Below are 15,574 nucleotides of genomic sequence, written 5' to 3'. Positions count from 1 at the left end.
TAATATCAAATCAGAAATTAATTCTTCTGTGTGGGTTACCAAGTCATTGCTTTGCTTACAAACCCTTTTTACATTTCGCTCCCCAATCCAGGGATGTGTCAGCAGCTTAAATTGACTTGATTCGGTTTTACCCAGTTTCTGCTGTATTTTCCAGTGAATCAACAACTCTATTCACAGAGCTCATCAAATATCTGCTGCTGCCTCTGAAAAACGCAGAGATCTGGCTCACAAACCTTTCTGCAGGGGTTGGGATCACTGCCAGGAAATCTGGGGGAGACACTGCTTGTCTAGGAAACTCCATCCTTGGGTTTTATCAACAGGTTGGGCTCACTTTGGGTGTTTGCTTCAACTGGATGGCTTTGGTGTCCCAGCAGCTTGATCTGTGTGGGCAGCGTGGGGCAGGTTCCATCTCAATTTTGAGTCATTTCTAAGGGGGTTTTACTCCAGACATGAAATAAATTGTGTTTTCTGGTGCTAAAATATTGCTGTTGGATTTCCCTGGGGGGGATGAAGCTTGATCTGCGTGTCTCTTCCTGCGGTCAAGTTGTGAAAAATCTACCAGAAATAATTTATCATCACAGAATCCTGGAGTGGTTTGGGTGGGAAGGGACCTTAGGGCTCATCTTGTTTCACCCCCTGCCATGGGCAGGGACACCTTCCACTAGCCCGGGCTGCTCCAACCTGGCCTTGGGCACTTCCAGGGATGGGGCAGCCACAGCTTCTCTGGGCAACCTGTGCCAGGGCCTCCCCACCCTCACAGGGAAGAATTCCTTCCCAATATCCCATCTAACCCTGCCCTCCGGCAGTGGGAAGCCATTCCCCCTTGTCTGTCACTCATGCCAAATTATTGTGCCAACAGCTTGACAGGCAGCTCTGACTGGAAATTCCTGTTTTCCGGAGCCTGAAGCCTTGTTTGCACAAATCTTTGTTTTTCCAAGCAGAGACCTCAGAAGTTCTTCAGTGGGGACAATTTATAGGCTGTGCCTGCCCAGGAGGGCAAATCTCTCATGATGGGGAGAGAGGAGAGGCTTTAAGTGGCCCCAAAATGAGAGTCCTGGTGCAATCCTCACCTTACAGGGAGTTTTTGACTCTGCTTCACACAACACTTCCTCTGCTCTGGGCTCCTGGATCAATGCCTGGGTCACTGAAAATGGGATTTGTTCTAATAATTTTGTCCATCCCTATGCACTCTGGGTAGCCAACCCCTCCAACCTTTCCACGGAGTCTTAAATAAAGCCTTTCACTCTGAATAGGGAATTTTTCAGGTTGAATTAACAGTGAGAGGGAAAAATTTGACTGTTCAAAACCAGCTAATGGGTCAAGCTCAATTTTGTTGCATCAAATACACTCTAAAGTAAGTTTTACCTCCTGTTCGCAATGGCACGAAGCCACTGAGGATGAGAAACAGTTTTACAGCTCAAATTGCTGTCTGCCTTGGAGGAGCCTGTCTCCAAGATGTGCTTGGTTTTATGGGAAAAGGAGGTGGCCTCTCTGTCTTCCAGGAAGCTCCCAGTATTTTTTATTCTTCACAAAATTAGGGCAAGTGACATAATTTTCCTTATATTCCTCAACAGTGAATCCTATTTCCCAAATATTAGGACAGCAATAAACCTGCAGAAAGCTTTGGAGACATCAGCTGATGGCGGGTGAGCTTCTGGTGGTGAATTTGAGATGAAATTGTGGCAGAAAGCACCAAACAGGAGCAGTTAATAGCACAAATCATAGTTGTTAAATTACATCATTCCATGGGCCACAAAGAGCAGTTTTTACTCATCTTTAACTTTTAACAGAGATGTAAATCAAACAAGTTGGAAAACTGGAAGAGTGGTTTCCAAGAGCGACCCTCTCCCTCCTCTCCTGGGTGACACTCTGTGGACCTCAGCAAAGCCACATCCTCAGACCTTCACTGCCTTTTATTTCTCGAGCTGTGTCCTTCAGGAGGTGGGTATTTCTGCATTTAATTCTGATGTTGTATAAATGGGGAGAGAAACAATCATGTCAGTGCCTCTCTGAGGGATGAAGATGACCTGCTGAGCAGGGTACAAAGTCTTTCCATGGCTTTCCATGGTTTTTCACAGCTTTCCACACTAGGATGGTAACAAAAAGAATATTTTACTCGCTGTTTTACATTCAGCTCAACCCTAAGATGGCTACTGTTTAAATCATTTACCCATTTTCTTTTTATATGGAGCCTGTCAGGCTTCAGAAGAACTGAAGTGGAGAATATTAAGAATAGAGGAGCAGAGAAGATAAACAATCTTGAGAGCACGGTGCACATGCTGCTCCTTCTGGGCTGGAACAGGAACATTCAGGCCCTTTTTTTCCAAAAGGAGCAATTAGCACTTTTTAAAGAGATGAATTTTGTAGTTGCAAAAAATTGCCATGTTTATTGTGATGAGGAATGGATGGGGTTTATTCACCATAACAAAAGGGTTGTGTTTTTTTTTTTTAAAGACAGGGAACAGATAAAAGACTTGGAAACTAAACTGTTGTTGAATTAGTGACAGTATAATCCAAGTGAAGAAAGAAGCTGGACTGGTTAAGGTGGACAGCAGGTAGCAGTGAGTTCGCTACAGAAGTTTCAAGAGTTTCTTAAAGTTTCCACAGTCCTTGCCCCAGCTTCCCCAGATGTTTCCAGATGTACTATTTCAATATAGAATCACAGGGTAATTTGGGTTGGAAGGGACCTTAAAGACAATCCCATTCCCACCCCCTGCCATGGGCAGGGACACCTTCCACTGTCCCAGGTTGCTCCAACCTGGCTTTGAAACATTTCCAGGGATCCAGAGGCAGCCACAGCTTCTCTGGGTAATCTGTGCCAGGGCCTCCCCACCCTCACAGGGAAGATTTGGTGGCTCAAAACCATCAGCAGCACACAAGGACCACAGTATTTATAACCTACACTCATAGCAATGGTTTGGATTCAACTCTCTTAAAAACAGCAGCCCCAGGAAATCCAAATCATGGCTGCGTTGACAGGAAGGGACCTTGGGGCTCATCCAGTCCAGCATCATCTGGGGCTTCACTCAGCCAGATCTTAATAACCTTCAGGGATGTTGGGAAATCACCCCTCGGGGGGTCTATTAAACAAGTTTCTACTAAAATGTTGGTGGGTACTGGGCAAACTGAAGTGCAGGTTGGCTGCAGCCTGGGGTCTGCGACATCTCCTCTATTTTTGCTCCACTTTCTTGTATTTTAACAGTGCCTTGTTAACGTTAAAAAATGTAAATAGGGACTGGAGCAGATGTGCATCAGTCTCAGAGAGAAAAACCAGTATTTTCTCCTTTTGTCTCGGGGTTGTTGAGAAAGCACTGGGAGAAGATTGTGAGCAGGGCCCGGCGGACCGGCAGCGCCAGCGGAACGTGCGCCTGCTGCCTTGTGCTGCCACATAATAGAGTTTAAAAGAAATAAGTCTTATTTCCATACTGAGTCTAAAAGAAACAAGTCTTATTTCCATACTGAGTCATTACTGGCACTCTGTTCAGTGCCTGAATCTTGTTTCAGCTGCTTGTGAAGCGGGGACAGGTGCAGAGTATCAGCTTTTTGTCTCCGTGGCAGATGCAAGAAGGGGAGAGACAAACGTGGTTCTCGTCCATAAAGCAGCCACAGAATAATGTTAAATTAGGACCAAAACACTTCTGATGAATAAAGGCAGAGGGACAAAGTTCCAGAAGAAAATGTGCTCCACAAGGAACACGAGTTCTCAAACTTGCAAAGTATGAATTTGTTACAAAACCAGACACTTGGAATTTATTTTAGTGTTTTTAAAGCTTAGCATAGAATCATTTAGGTTGGAAATGACTCAAGCTGGAGGAGCAGGTGGATGAAGTCACTCAGCCCAGCGTATCCTTGTGCTGGGATGTGCAGCCTGGACACCAAAATCTTATAATTAATGGGTGTGCAACAGCCCTGAGTACAATCCATGTCCTCTCCTTCCCTGCCCAGTCTCCATTCAGGCAGGAACTAGAAGAGCTGGTGGGACAGGATAGAGCTGGGGGCACCTTGGACCTGGTACATTGGGCCATGGCCATCCCAGACATTTCACCATCTCCCCCGATTCTGGACACCAGGAGGGGTTGGTAGGTGTTAAATTCTCCTTCCACCAACATTTTAATGTCTTGAAATGTCCCTGGCACACATCAGAACATTAAAAAGTTCAGTTTCTTTGAAGTGCTTTCATCATAATCTGGTTTTTTTTGACACATATGTTGTGGCTGAATGTGGTTTTGGCTGGTTTGGAAGTGTTGTTTTACTCTGTAAATGGCTACTTCTCAGTTAGAAAAAGGCTACAATAACAGTTTGCAACAATTTCAAAACACTGTCTTGAGAAAAGCAATGTAACAAATAAAATTAACTATGAAATATTTGATTAACTGATTAATTTTTTTTAAAACGTTAGCAAAGCTTGAAGATGGTTTTCACTGCTGGGCTCTAAAACATCCTCCTGGGTTTGGGGGCCAATTTTAGGGCAGGTGGATGTACAAGCACAGGCTTTGGGATGAAGGAAACCACGTGTGGTGGTTTCTGGTGGCTCCATCCTGGGGTTCACATCCCACATCCACTTATCCACCAAAGGATAAACTCCGAGCTGTGATTTCACCCCAGTTAAACCATTTCATCACTTTTTCAGCCAGACACACAGTGTCCCAGAATTACTCTCCTGTAATGGCAACACATGAAGCCACTTGGCTGCTTGGCAGCTCTGAGGATGCTGCCGAGGCTCCTCCAGCCCATCTGCCACGGGGGTTCCAGGGACTCCAGGGGGGGACACAGGGCGGTATTTATGTGTGGATTCACAGGGGCTCCTCCCAGAGCAGCCACAGCAGATGGATCTCTCCAGAAAGCTACAAATGCCTCACTTAGACCCCTCCTGAGCTGAAGGATGGGGAGCAACTGTTTGGGCAAGGGATGCTGGAGGAGCTGCAGGCTGGAGCCTCCTCCTGGCTCCGTGTGGCTCCGCAGGGATGCTGCGGCCCCGTGCTGGTGGACAGAACCCCTCAGGTGGGAAAGACTTGGCTGAAAATAGGAGCAGGTCTGAGGATGGATTTTGGAGAGAAAACATGCCAGGGAGAGGGAGGAACTGGGGCCACCTGGGTGGTTTGCAGGGAGGCTGCAGGCTGTGTGTGCAGGGAGTGGAGGGCTGAAGTCCTGGCTCTGGAATTCAGAGCGCAGACCTGTCCCACTGACCCAACGGTATCATGGACAACCTGGGCCATCCACACACCTTCCTCACCCCCCAGCAGGGACACCCTCTGCCAATGAAACCCAAACCAGAGGGATTTCAGTGAACAATTAACCCGGGAGCAAAGGCACAGAGGGCAAACCCCCGTCCCTGCCTTTGCCAGGGGGCACATTCCAGTGCAAACCCACCCTCTCCGGGACTGCCTCACTCCCTCAGCCCTCAGCCTCGTTACAGAGCTTTATGTGTGGCAATGGTTTCACTAATTAAATGTTGCCGTTCATTAAATAATGAGACTCATTAGCATAAGCTGTAAGTGAGGATGCTCGTGGCTGAGTGTCACTGCCCGGCTGTGCTGGTCTCTGCCCAGGAAACCTGGGAATCCACTGCTCCAAAACTGGATGATCCACAGTTTATTTCACGACCTTCAAGCGTTTTTATTTGTTTAGCCAGAAGAATTTTAAATTGGGACCATTTTTCCAGGCTGTGCAGTGAAACATCCATCTGCCTGCTGTTTTGGGTCACTATTGATCCCGTTACAGTGTTCCATAGGCACTGGGAAAATCTGATATCTCCATTCCCAAGGGGAACATTTTTGCATGTGTACAAAGCTAAATTGATCCCAAGAGCGCAGCCAGCACTAGGACAAATTTAAGCTGGTTATTTTGCTGGTGAATCAAATCACAATGTTTTTAGGAAAATTGTATCAGTTTTCAAATTTCCTGAGCTAAGCAGAGCAGAGGTTTAAAGAGCAGAGTATTAAAGACTCAGATATGCTGAAATATTCACAACATAAAATCTTAACACCCCCCCAACACTAATTTAAAACCTTCCAGCCTCTGGGTCACAATGAAAACTTACTGAAAAAAAACCCCACAAACTACACAACAGGGCTGAAAATCCAACTTGTTTTTACCACTGGTGAATCAGAAAGTCCTTTTTAATCCTCATTTTATGTAATTTATCATCAGAGGGTCCAGCTGGGATTACTGTGGCAAAAGGATTGTCAGCATTTCCATTACCACCACTTTATAGCTCGGTCATAAACATTCCCTCAGAATTGTGATGGTCTTTGCTTTGCTTAGGAAGAAATTTTTGACCTCAAAACTTTATTTTTAAGTGACTTAGGAACCATTAAGGAAGGCAAAAGGAAGACAAAAAGACAGATTTTGCTGATGGGAGATGGTTTTTTCACCCTTCAGAAGGAAGGAGGTCGGTAATATTGGATGCTATGGTCTGTTCCTTCCTATTTGCTGGTTTTCTTGGAAAATAGCTTTATATCAGGAGCAAAATGGGGCAAAAATGTACTTTTTTTTGGTAGTAGGTTTGTTTCTGGACAGCCTGAGAATGGGGGGTTGTGCTGTGCTTCTGCAGAAGGGCAGAGCTGGGATTTACACCCTGTGGGATGTTTCCCTCTCTGTTAACACTGGGAAAAAAGCTGGGATATAAAGCCATGAAAGTGCACTGAAAGAGGGAAAACGGAGAGTGATTAGAATTGGAGCAAAAGCCCTTTTACTGGAATCTTTCCCCTGAATACAAGGAGATCATTTTATTCATAAAACAGCGAATAATTTCCGTGTTGGGAGCGTTTTGCTCCGTCGGTTTTTTAGCAGGGAGACAATGGGCACAATTCATACCAACACCAAGGAAAACACACTGGAAAGAAGGGAGAGTCCCAGAGGATCCGTGTGAGGATGCTGAATGCTTCCTTAATTCCACATGCATCCCTGGAGCCCCCAGATGGATCAGTACAACACATTATGCCCCAGATCAATAGGTCAAAGCTTTCTCATCACTTTGCACAATTAGGTCAAATGCAGCTTGTTTTTAACTCCACACCCACCTTTCTGCTGTGGTGTCAGAGAGGAAGGATCTCCCTGGAACTTGTTTTATTTGAAATGATTTCCTATTTGAGGTGTAAAAAATCTACTCAGTGCTCTCTTGTTCTGAGCACTGGAGAAGGGCTTTGATCCTGATCTATTTATTTCCCATTAGAGGAGCCCATTGCAGCCCATTAAATAAGATTAGAGGCCAACTCAAAATGCACAAATGATTCCTCTCGTTGCTGATAACCTTGATAAGAGGGGAAAAGAATTTTATTCTTCTCTTATCAAGTAATCCAGGTCCCGGGGTTGCCTGTGTCAGGCAAATATTTGGGAAGTGTTTTACCCCACGCTGACATTACTGCATGGACAAACTCAGGATGTCGAGGGAAATCCCATCTTCTGGCACCACCTGAGACCTCACCAAGAAAATAAAAATTAAAAATTAGAATTAAAATCAGTGTTATCCTGGCAGGGAAGGGGATAAGGTGTTAACTGAGCCTGACGGTGGCTTCCAGGAGGGATGCAGGGCTGCAGCACATCCGGGGATGCACATCCAGAAGAGCTCAGATAGGACACAAGACTCAAGGAAATCAGCAGCCCAGCTTCCATGACACCCAAAGGGCTCCAAACTTTCCCAGAGGAAGCACAGAAACCATTGATGCTTCCAATCACCTCACCAGGGAGAAGGTGAAGGATGATAACAGTGGGGAATGTGTCTAATATCTCCAGTTATAGATTATAATCATGGACTATGTATATAATATATAATTAATATATAAATATATGTAATATATAACATGCCCCACCCCTGGAAGTGTCCAAGGCCAGGTTGGATGGGGCTTGGAGCAACCTGGGCTAGTGGAAGGTGTCCCTGCCCATGGGGTTTGAACTGGATGACCTTTAATGTCCCTTCCAACCCAAACCATTCTGCGATTGTATGATAAAATATAGTATTTAATATAAAAAAGTATCTTCTACCCAGAATTCCTCATAGCCACGGTATCCCACCTGAAATCTATAATTCTGAGCAGGTTTTTGGGAAGACTGGGATGAAGGGTTGTGCTGCAAAATTTAACTTTTTTGTTATTTAAAACAGACTTTCTCTGCACTGACTGTGTGTGAGGGGGCTGTAGCACTTGAGAGTGTGGGTTTTATTCTTTCATTAAATAAAGAACTAATTAAAATAAGAACCTATAAAGTTAGAGGGTTGTAATGACTCTGTTGCCTCTGGAGAGAGGCAGTTCCCTCTGGCTGAAGCATTTTTATTACCTAGAGCTGCAAAACACTTCTTTGCTTGCAAAAATGGCTGTATATTACTTTGGTAGCACATGGGGGAGGATTGTGATTATTTGAAAGGGAAGCTGATATTCTACGTTTTCATGTACAATTCAAAATGCATGAACACAAATTCAGATCATATTCAAATTAAACTCAAAGCTGAAAAAGCCTCTTTTTTCTTACACAAAACAGCCTCCATCACCCCCAACGCTGCAGATGCAGGAGCTGCCCTCTTATCTTAAAGCATTTTTCCCAAGGTTTGGCAAAAAACTTAATTTCTAAAAGGCTTTCCTCTGTTCATACATCACATTCCTGCATCCTGGAAAATCCTGAGCTCTGAGCCATTGGGCTCTGGGAGCTGATGATGCACCAAAATGCACCAAACATCTGAGTGTGAAGGAGAAGTATCAGTCAGACAAAACACACGAGTCAGGATTATATTGGCTGGAATTCTCCTGGGTAGCCAGAGGGAATTAAGGAGTCTTCACAGGGAATTCTGGGCCAGGTTTGCAGCAGGTACTGCACTGGCAGCCCCTTCCCTTCAGTGCTGCGTCACTATTTTAGGGAATATACACGAATCCATTATTTCCACCACAACTTCCCCTGGAAGCCAACACGAAACTTAATTCTTTTTATTTATTTATTTATTTATTTAACTCACAAGAAATGGGTTGCTTTGAGCAGCCCAGGCTGCACATGCAATCAAAAAGGGAAGCTCCAGCCCAGCTCCTGCTCAGTCCTGATCCTTCTTCATTGTGGAATAACAGGGAAAACAATTATATTTTTGTGCCAAGACCTCAAAAACTGGCAATGGGAATATTAAATTCTGCAGCAGGACTTTATTGCCTGGTTTTTATCTCTTTTCCACCCCCAGGTTCCAAATGAATGTGCAGATCCATGGTCCTGGAGATGAGTGGTGTGTATCCAAGTGCCCGACATCCTGCTGGTGTCTGCTCCATTCAGCACCATCAGCAGGGCTCCTGCTCTGCCTGCCGGGTTTCTTGATCCACAATTGGATCAAAAGTGGGTATTAAAGGGAATGTTTCAGGCTGGTGAAGCTCTGGGTGGCTTGGAAGAGGAAAAAAGGATGGTGTTAATTGGGGAATTCCCAATTAGGAGATCAGCAAAGCTGTGTGGAAAAGAGGAAGAGAGGGAGTGGGCTGAGCTTGCAGAGCAGACACTCAGCAATAATCCTCTGAGGAATTCAGCACTCAGGGATGCCGTGCTGGGAAAACGGGAGTACATGGCACCAATTTTTCCATGAGGATTACGGGTAGGGACAGGACGGTCTAGGGACAGAGCAGCACTAATTGGATCGTCTTTCAGAGCAGGGAAAATCGTGCTGATGGAAAAAAAGACGTGGCTTATAAAAGAGCTTTCTGAATAATTACCCTTGACGTGATTTAAAGAGTCCCATCCCAGCAGAACCAGGAATGAGGCTGCAGCCTCAGCCCTCGTGGTGGGAGCAGCCACGGGATCCACAGGGAGCTGAGACAGGGACACAGATGCCACCCCTGAGAGTCACACAGAAAATCCCCATGTTTGGAAATACCTGGGAAAGCCTCGGGGCAGGCTGGCTGCTCCCACCCCCGGAGCTCACTCCGAGTTTCTCCTGCTCCATCCCATCTGTTGTGATTTTATCACTGCAGACTTCAAATGAGTTGGATTTCTCCTGAGTCAATCCCCAATTAATTACCTCGGCTGAACATTGTACAAAGGACCAATTTTTATCTCTTTCCCTGCCCAGGTGACTGATTCCCTGGTAATGGAAATCTTTGCCTCCAGGCAGGGTACTTCAGTAACGACAGAGCCAGGTCTTCTGCTGCCCATAAAACCCAGGAAAACTCGGAGATATTGCTCTTTTTTTCCCATATTCTATTTTTTATAGATGTCTGCATCCAATCAATCATAGCAAATGTCTTCTCTAAGCTCCCTGCATATTTTTTAAAGGCCTGACTGGTGAAACTCCCGAAGGAAGCAAAGGGAACAGGGCTGTGAACAGGCAATTAGAGGGAAGCAACACTCATTTATGATTTTTTAATAATTTCTATGAAATTACAAGTAATATTACTGAAACCTGCTTATTTGTCTTCTCTGAGCTCACCAGAAACACTTGTCTTGCTAAATTGACCAGCAAGACACATTTATTGGAGTAATTTCAAATGAAAAATATCAAGTGACTTATAAAACGCAGAAGCTGAGGCAGAGGATTCCCATTTGTAGAATCTCATCTTTCTGCCACTGGTTAAACCCAAAAACTTTAATGGCAGCAAATGGTATCCCTGTGACTTATCAGCTTGTAACAAATGGAGCAAATCAGTCCAAAGCCTGAAATATTTCGTGGCTGGGAGCAAAATTTCACACCAGAAAAAAAAAAAAAAAAAAAAGGCAAAAATAATTCACACCACCAAAATCGGTTGTTTCCCCTCACTTGTGGCCTCTGCAGTTTGGATCAGACCTTAAATAACCCACTGTGGTGAATCTCATCTGAAAGAAATATGAGTCTGTGTTGTCTCTGCTGGGACATCCTTTGGAGGAGTGGAGAGAACAGGCTTTGAGCCACAGGAAAATACACACCGAGGTTAATGACTTGGAAATGTCAGAGGGGGTGTGTGTTTGTGGGTGCTGCACAGCATAGATTGAAACACAAAGTCTGGCCTCAATCTGCGTGTGTTCAATTAAACTTCCCTTAATTTAATCAGCAAGAGGTGAAAAATAACATGGATCTCATGAAAAACACTCACCACGGCTACCTGAAATGCCCCTCTGGCTAATGAGTCAGCAGCATGTGGGATCATGGAATGATGGAATGATTTGTGCTGGGAGACACCTTAAAGCCCATCCAGTCCCACCCCTGCCATGGGCAGGGACACCTTCCACTAGACCAGGTTGCTCCAAGCCCCGTCCAACCTGGCTTTGGACAATTCCAGGGATCCAGGGGCAGCTGCAGCTTCTCTGGGCAACCTGGGCCAGGGCCTCACCACCCTCACAATATCCCACAATATCTCATCTAACCCTGCCCTCTGTCATTTTGAAAAACAGATTTCATTGCAAAACATGTTTTTTCACAAGCACCTCCCCATCCTGTTCAAAGACCAGCAAACAAGGAGTTCAAGTGACACACACACACGACTTGAGCACTGATAAAGCCAAAGATGGCTTAAAAAAAAATAAAAATAAATTAAGAAAACACCAAAACAACAAAACTTTGTGTCAGCAAAGAGAAAGGAAAAAACAAAGCAACAAATCAAAAAGCCAAACCACCAAACCCATTCTTTGTTGGCATTTGCAGGAGCCTGTGTAGAGACAATTCACAATATTTGATTCTGGCTTTGTGTCAGGATAAAGTGGGTTTGGTGGACGTTGTAGGAGGGATGTGACCACTTGAAACCAGCATCTAAAACTGCTGCTGGGCTGAAAGCAAGCATCAACCTGCCCTGAACATGTCTGTGCAGACCAGGCAGAGAAACCAGAGCAGCAAAAATGAGATGGACCATTTTTTTGGTTGCCATTTCCACTCGGAAATCTGCATTTGGAAGTGTGAAGAGGGCTTTGGAAAAATGGAAATTATGCTTGATAACAAGGAATATACATTAATAGTGTCTTACTGTAGTGCTTTCTTTCACTTAAATATTGCTGGGTTGTCGAAAGGAATGGAGCTGAGATAAAAACAAGGAGTCTGTCAGTTGTGGCATGGAGTGAATTTTATGAATTGATGGATTAAAGCCATTTTTTCTGAAGAACAAGCCATTCTCTCCACACTGAGGACATGCCCAGAGGATGGGCTGTGTTGGATGACAGAGGATGTGTTCGGGTTTGCCCTTCCCTCCTGCCTCAGCCCTTCCCTGTTCTCACTTATCCTCCTGGCTCATCAATAATGGAGTTGTACAGAACAGCCACAATTTACACATGTATCCTTACAAAAGAAGATATTCTCCCCTGGAAAACCAGTTTAATTGCACTCCCATTTTATTATTTGATCTCTTTGCTCTTTATGTGTAAATAAGGAAGATTGGGATTTGGGAGCAGACACCTAAAAGCCTCTGTTAAGATGGAAATATGGTTATTTTGCTTGGCTGCTATAAATACTTCATGAAAATGTCTGCTCTGTCAGAGAGAATATGAATTTGCTGAGTGTTGAAAGGAGCTGCAGAAATGCATATTAAAGATTCACAAACCAGACCAGGCTTCATTCAGGAGAGGCTTTCTCATGATTTTTTCAGTTAATGGTATCCTTCGTGGACATGAGAATATTTGTATCCTCCTTTGATTAAAAAGCTGGTTTGAAGCACAGCTTGATGGTCTTATTCAAACAAATACAACATTCAAAGCTGGCAATTAAGAACTTGGGATTTTGGCAAAGGCATCACATCCCCACTAGTGAAATATTCAGCAGTTGGTGCTCACACTGGGGTTTGTCTCACTTGCTGAGGAGTAAACACTGATTTGAGCTCTGCAGGTCACCCCAGTGCCCTGGGAGGGGCCACAGGGAACTCGTGGGGCAGCAGCACCAGGCACTCAGGGGATGTTGGTTTTCCAAGTCCACCTCATTAAATACAAAATTAAATAGCCCAGAAATCAGAGAATCACCTCGAATGGTTTGGGTTGGAAAGGATCCTAAAGCTCATCCTAGACCCAACCCTGCGGTGGGCAGGGACACCTTCCACTAGCCCAGGTTGCTCCAAGCCCCATCCAGCCCGGCCTTGGACACTTCCAGGGATCCAGGGGCAGCTACAGATTCTCTGGGCAACCTGTGCCAGGGCCTCCCCACCCTCACAGCCAAGAATTCCTTCCCTATATCCCATCTAACCCTGCCGTCTGGCAGGGTTTGAAGCCATTCCCCCTTGGCCTGTCCCTCCATCCCTTGTCCAAAGTCCCTCCTGGAAGGGGCTCTCAGGTCTCCCTGGAGCCTTCTCTTCTCCAGGTGAACACCCCCAGCCTGGCTCCAGAGCAGAGGGGCTCCAGCCCTTGGAGCATCTTTGGGACCTCCTCTGGACTCGCTCCAGCAGCTCCACGTCCTTCTGATGTTGGACTCCAGAGCTGGAGTCCAGCTGTGTAAATGTTTACACATAAATTAAAAAAAAACAAAATCAGTGCTTTGGGATAGATGGCCTGGAGGTTATTGTATTATTTTCCACCCTGTTGGTTGGGGGGATATGTGAGATGGCTTGGCCAAACTGTCCATGAGGTTTTAAGCTGTATTCCAGCTCTTTTGGTTGGATGGGGCTTGGAGCAACTCGGTCTAGTGGAAGGTCTTTCTGCCCATGGCAGGGGGTGGGATGAGGTGAGCTTTAAAGTCCCTCCCCACCAAACCCAACCCACTCTGTGATTCCATGATTCTCTCTTGGGTGTTTCCAAGTGGTTATTTTCCAGTAGCAAATCCAGCGAGTCCCACTGGTGTCCCTGCTGTGTGTGACACAATGGATGCATATTTTAATTAAACCCTGAATGATATTTGTTTATTGAAGACTAATCTATAGCTCTATCTGATTTAAACTTGCCTAATATTTTTCCCTAACAAAGCATGATTTATTTGAGTAGATCCTGCAATCAATTTCTCAGGGCAGTGTATCCCTCTGCAGTCATTTGGGCTGTTCTCTCTTACTGCACTTCCATTTTTTTTTAAGGAAAATGAAATCTCCCACATGGATTAGCATAATTTCCTGTGACAGTGACTGTGCTAAAGCCATTGACTAATGCAGTTTGCAAACCAGAATACTTTGCAGGGAGATTACTTCCTCCTGGGGAGATATGCAAATGCAGTCTCCTTTTTATTCAGATATCTTAGGAATTATTTGTGGGGAATTAGTTTGTGATTGTTCCTGAATCATTATGAAAGGCACTTGTGCACTGACTGCATATTAAGAGTAGCTATTTATAACACTTAATAACTCAAGGCAGCAAAGGTCAGATGGGATAAATGGTGCTCCTGAATTCAGGCAAACATAATTCATTAAGGATTAACATCTGTCTAGTAGTAGAAAAACACGAAAGTAGCTACTTGGCCTTCACTAATTTCCCTTAGATAAACACCCTTTAAAGCTTTGGGATATTCTGTCTGTTTTCTGTGCAATACAGATCCAAGGAGACATCGATTGGGATGTCTTAAGGTCCAGCCCGGGGTGTTTATGGAGCACCAGGGGTTGGAGGGTGACAAAGCACAAGCCCTCAGCTCTCTACCACTGCTGAAGTTGGTAGCCTGTGGTAGTCCAGGATCCAGAAAAGGAAGGTGACCCTGGGCTGATCATCACTTCAGCAGGTGCTTTCAGCATTTCCCAGAAGGCACAGGAGAATCCAAAGCAGCCCAGGAACAAGGTAAGTTCCCAAAGAGTGAGGAACTAGACCAGGAGTAAACCAGGAGTGGAGCTGAAGTGATGGCTCTTCCAAGGGTACTCCTGCACCAGCACAGATCCCAGAGCTGGAGAGGCTTTTGGATGAGAGCAAAAGGTGTTTATTGAAGACTGTGGCATGCAGGGGGTTGATGGTGGTGCCTGATGTGAGGGTGGCACAGTTAAAGGGAGAAAAAACATGCCAAGAGGAAAGTGTTCTCCAGGCATTCCACACTCCACAGCTAAATACAGCAAAATGTGACAATACAAAGGTGTTTTCAATGATTACCACCCCATAAACTTGGCCATGTGGACAATGTCAGCCTGGCAGTAAGGGTGAGACTTTGGAAACATGGTCCATCTCCTCTCACTTCACACAGCCCAGGAGTGACTGATGCCCACAGAGGATTTCCCTGTGCAACACCATTTGTGCTTTCCCATTCCACCATGTGACATCTCCCCATGCCTGGAAGTTTCCATCTGACCAGCAAGAAAAAGCAGGTTTATTGTTGACTTGGCAACATCCCATAAAAGTTCGCCTGGAGATGCATCCTGTTTTGGTGGCCACTCATCCCCTTGGGCATCTCCCTTGTAGGTCAGACACCCTCGGTCACAACTGAAGAATAAGAACTTTATTACTAAAGAGAAGAAGAGATAAAAAAGGAGAAAAATATAATCATTATAGGCTGAGCAGAGGAGAAAGAAATATCATTAGTGGCTCGAATGACCTGCCTGCCCAGGACATTGGAAGTCCACCAAAATAAACAGTTGGCCCAGGAGATGTGAGTAAATAGATAATACAAAATTTATGTTCTTTCAGTTTCCTTGTATTTAATGAGAGCAGTGACTGGGCTCCACAAACAGGTGGTTTCAGACACCGTGTTCAGCAAAACACGTCAGCTGAGCTGCTCTGAGGAAAAGGGGTCACAAAGGGTGACCTGCTCGCGACTGAGAACACGTCT

The sequence above is a fragment of the Pipra filicauda genome, unplaced genomic scaffold, assembly GCF_003945595.2.
Source record: "Pipra filicauda isolate LSUMZ 115617 unplaced genomic scaffold, ASM394559v2 scaffold281_size1565311_pilon, whole genome shotgun sequence".
Classification (NCBI taxonomy): Eukaryota; Metazoa; Chordata; class Aves; order Passeriformes; family Pipridae; genus Pipra; species Pipra filicauda.
Note: the sequence above shows the minus strand (reverse complement) of the source record.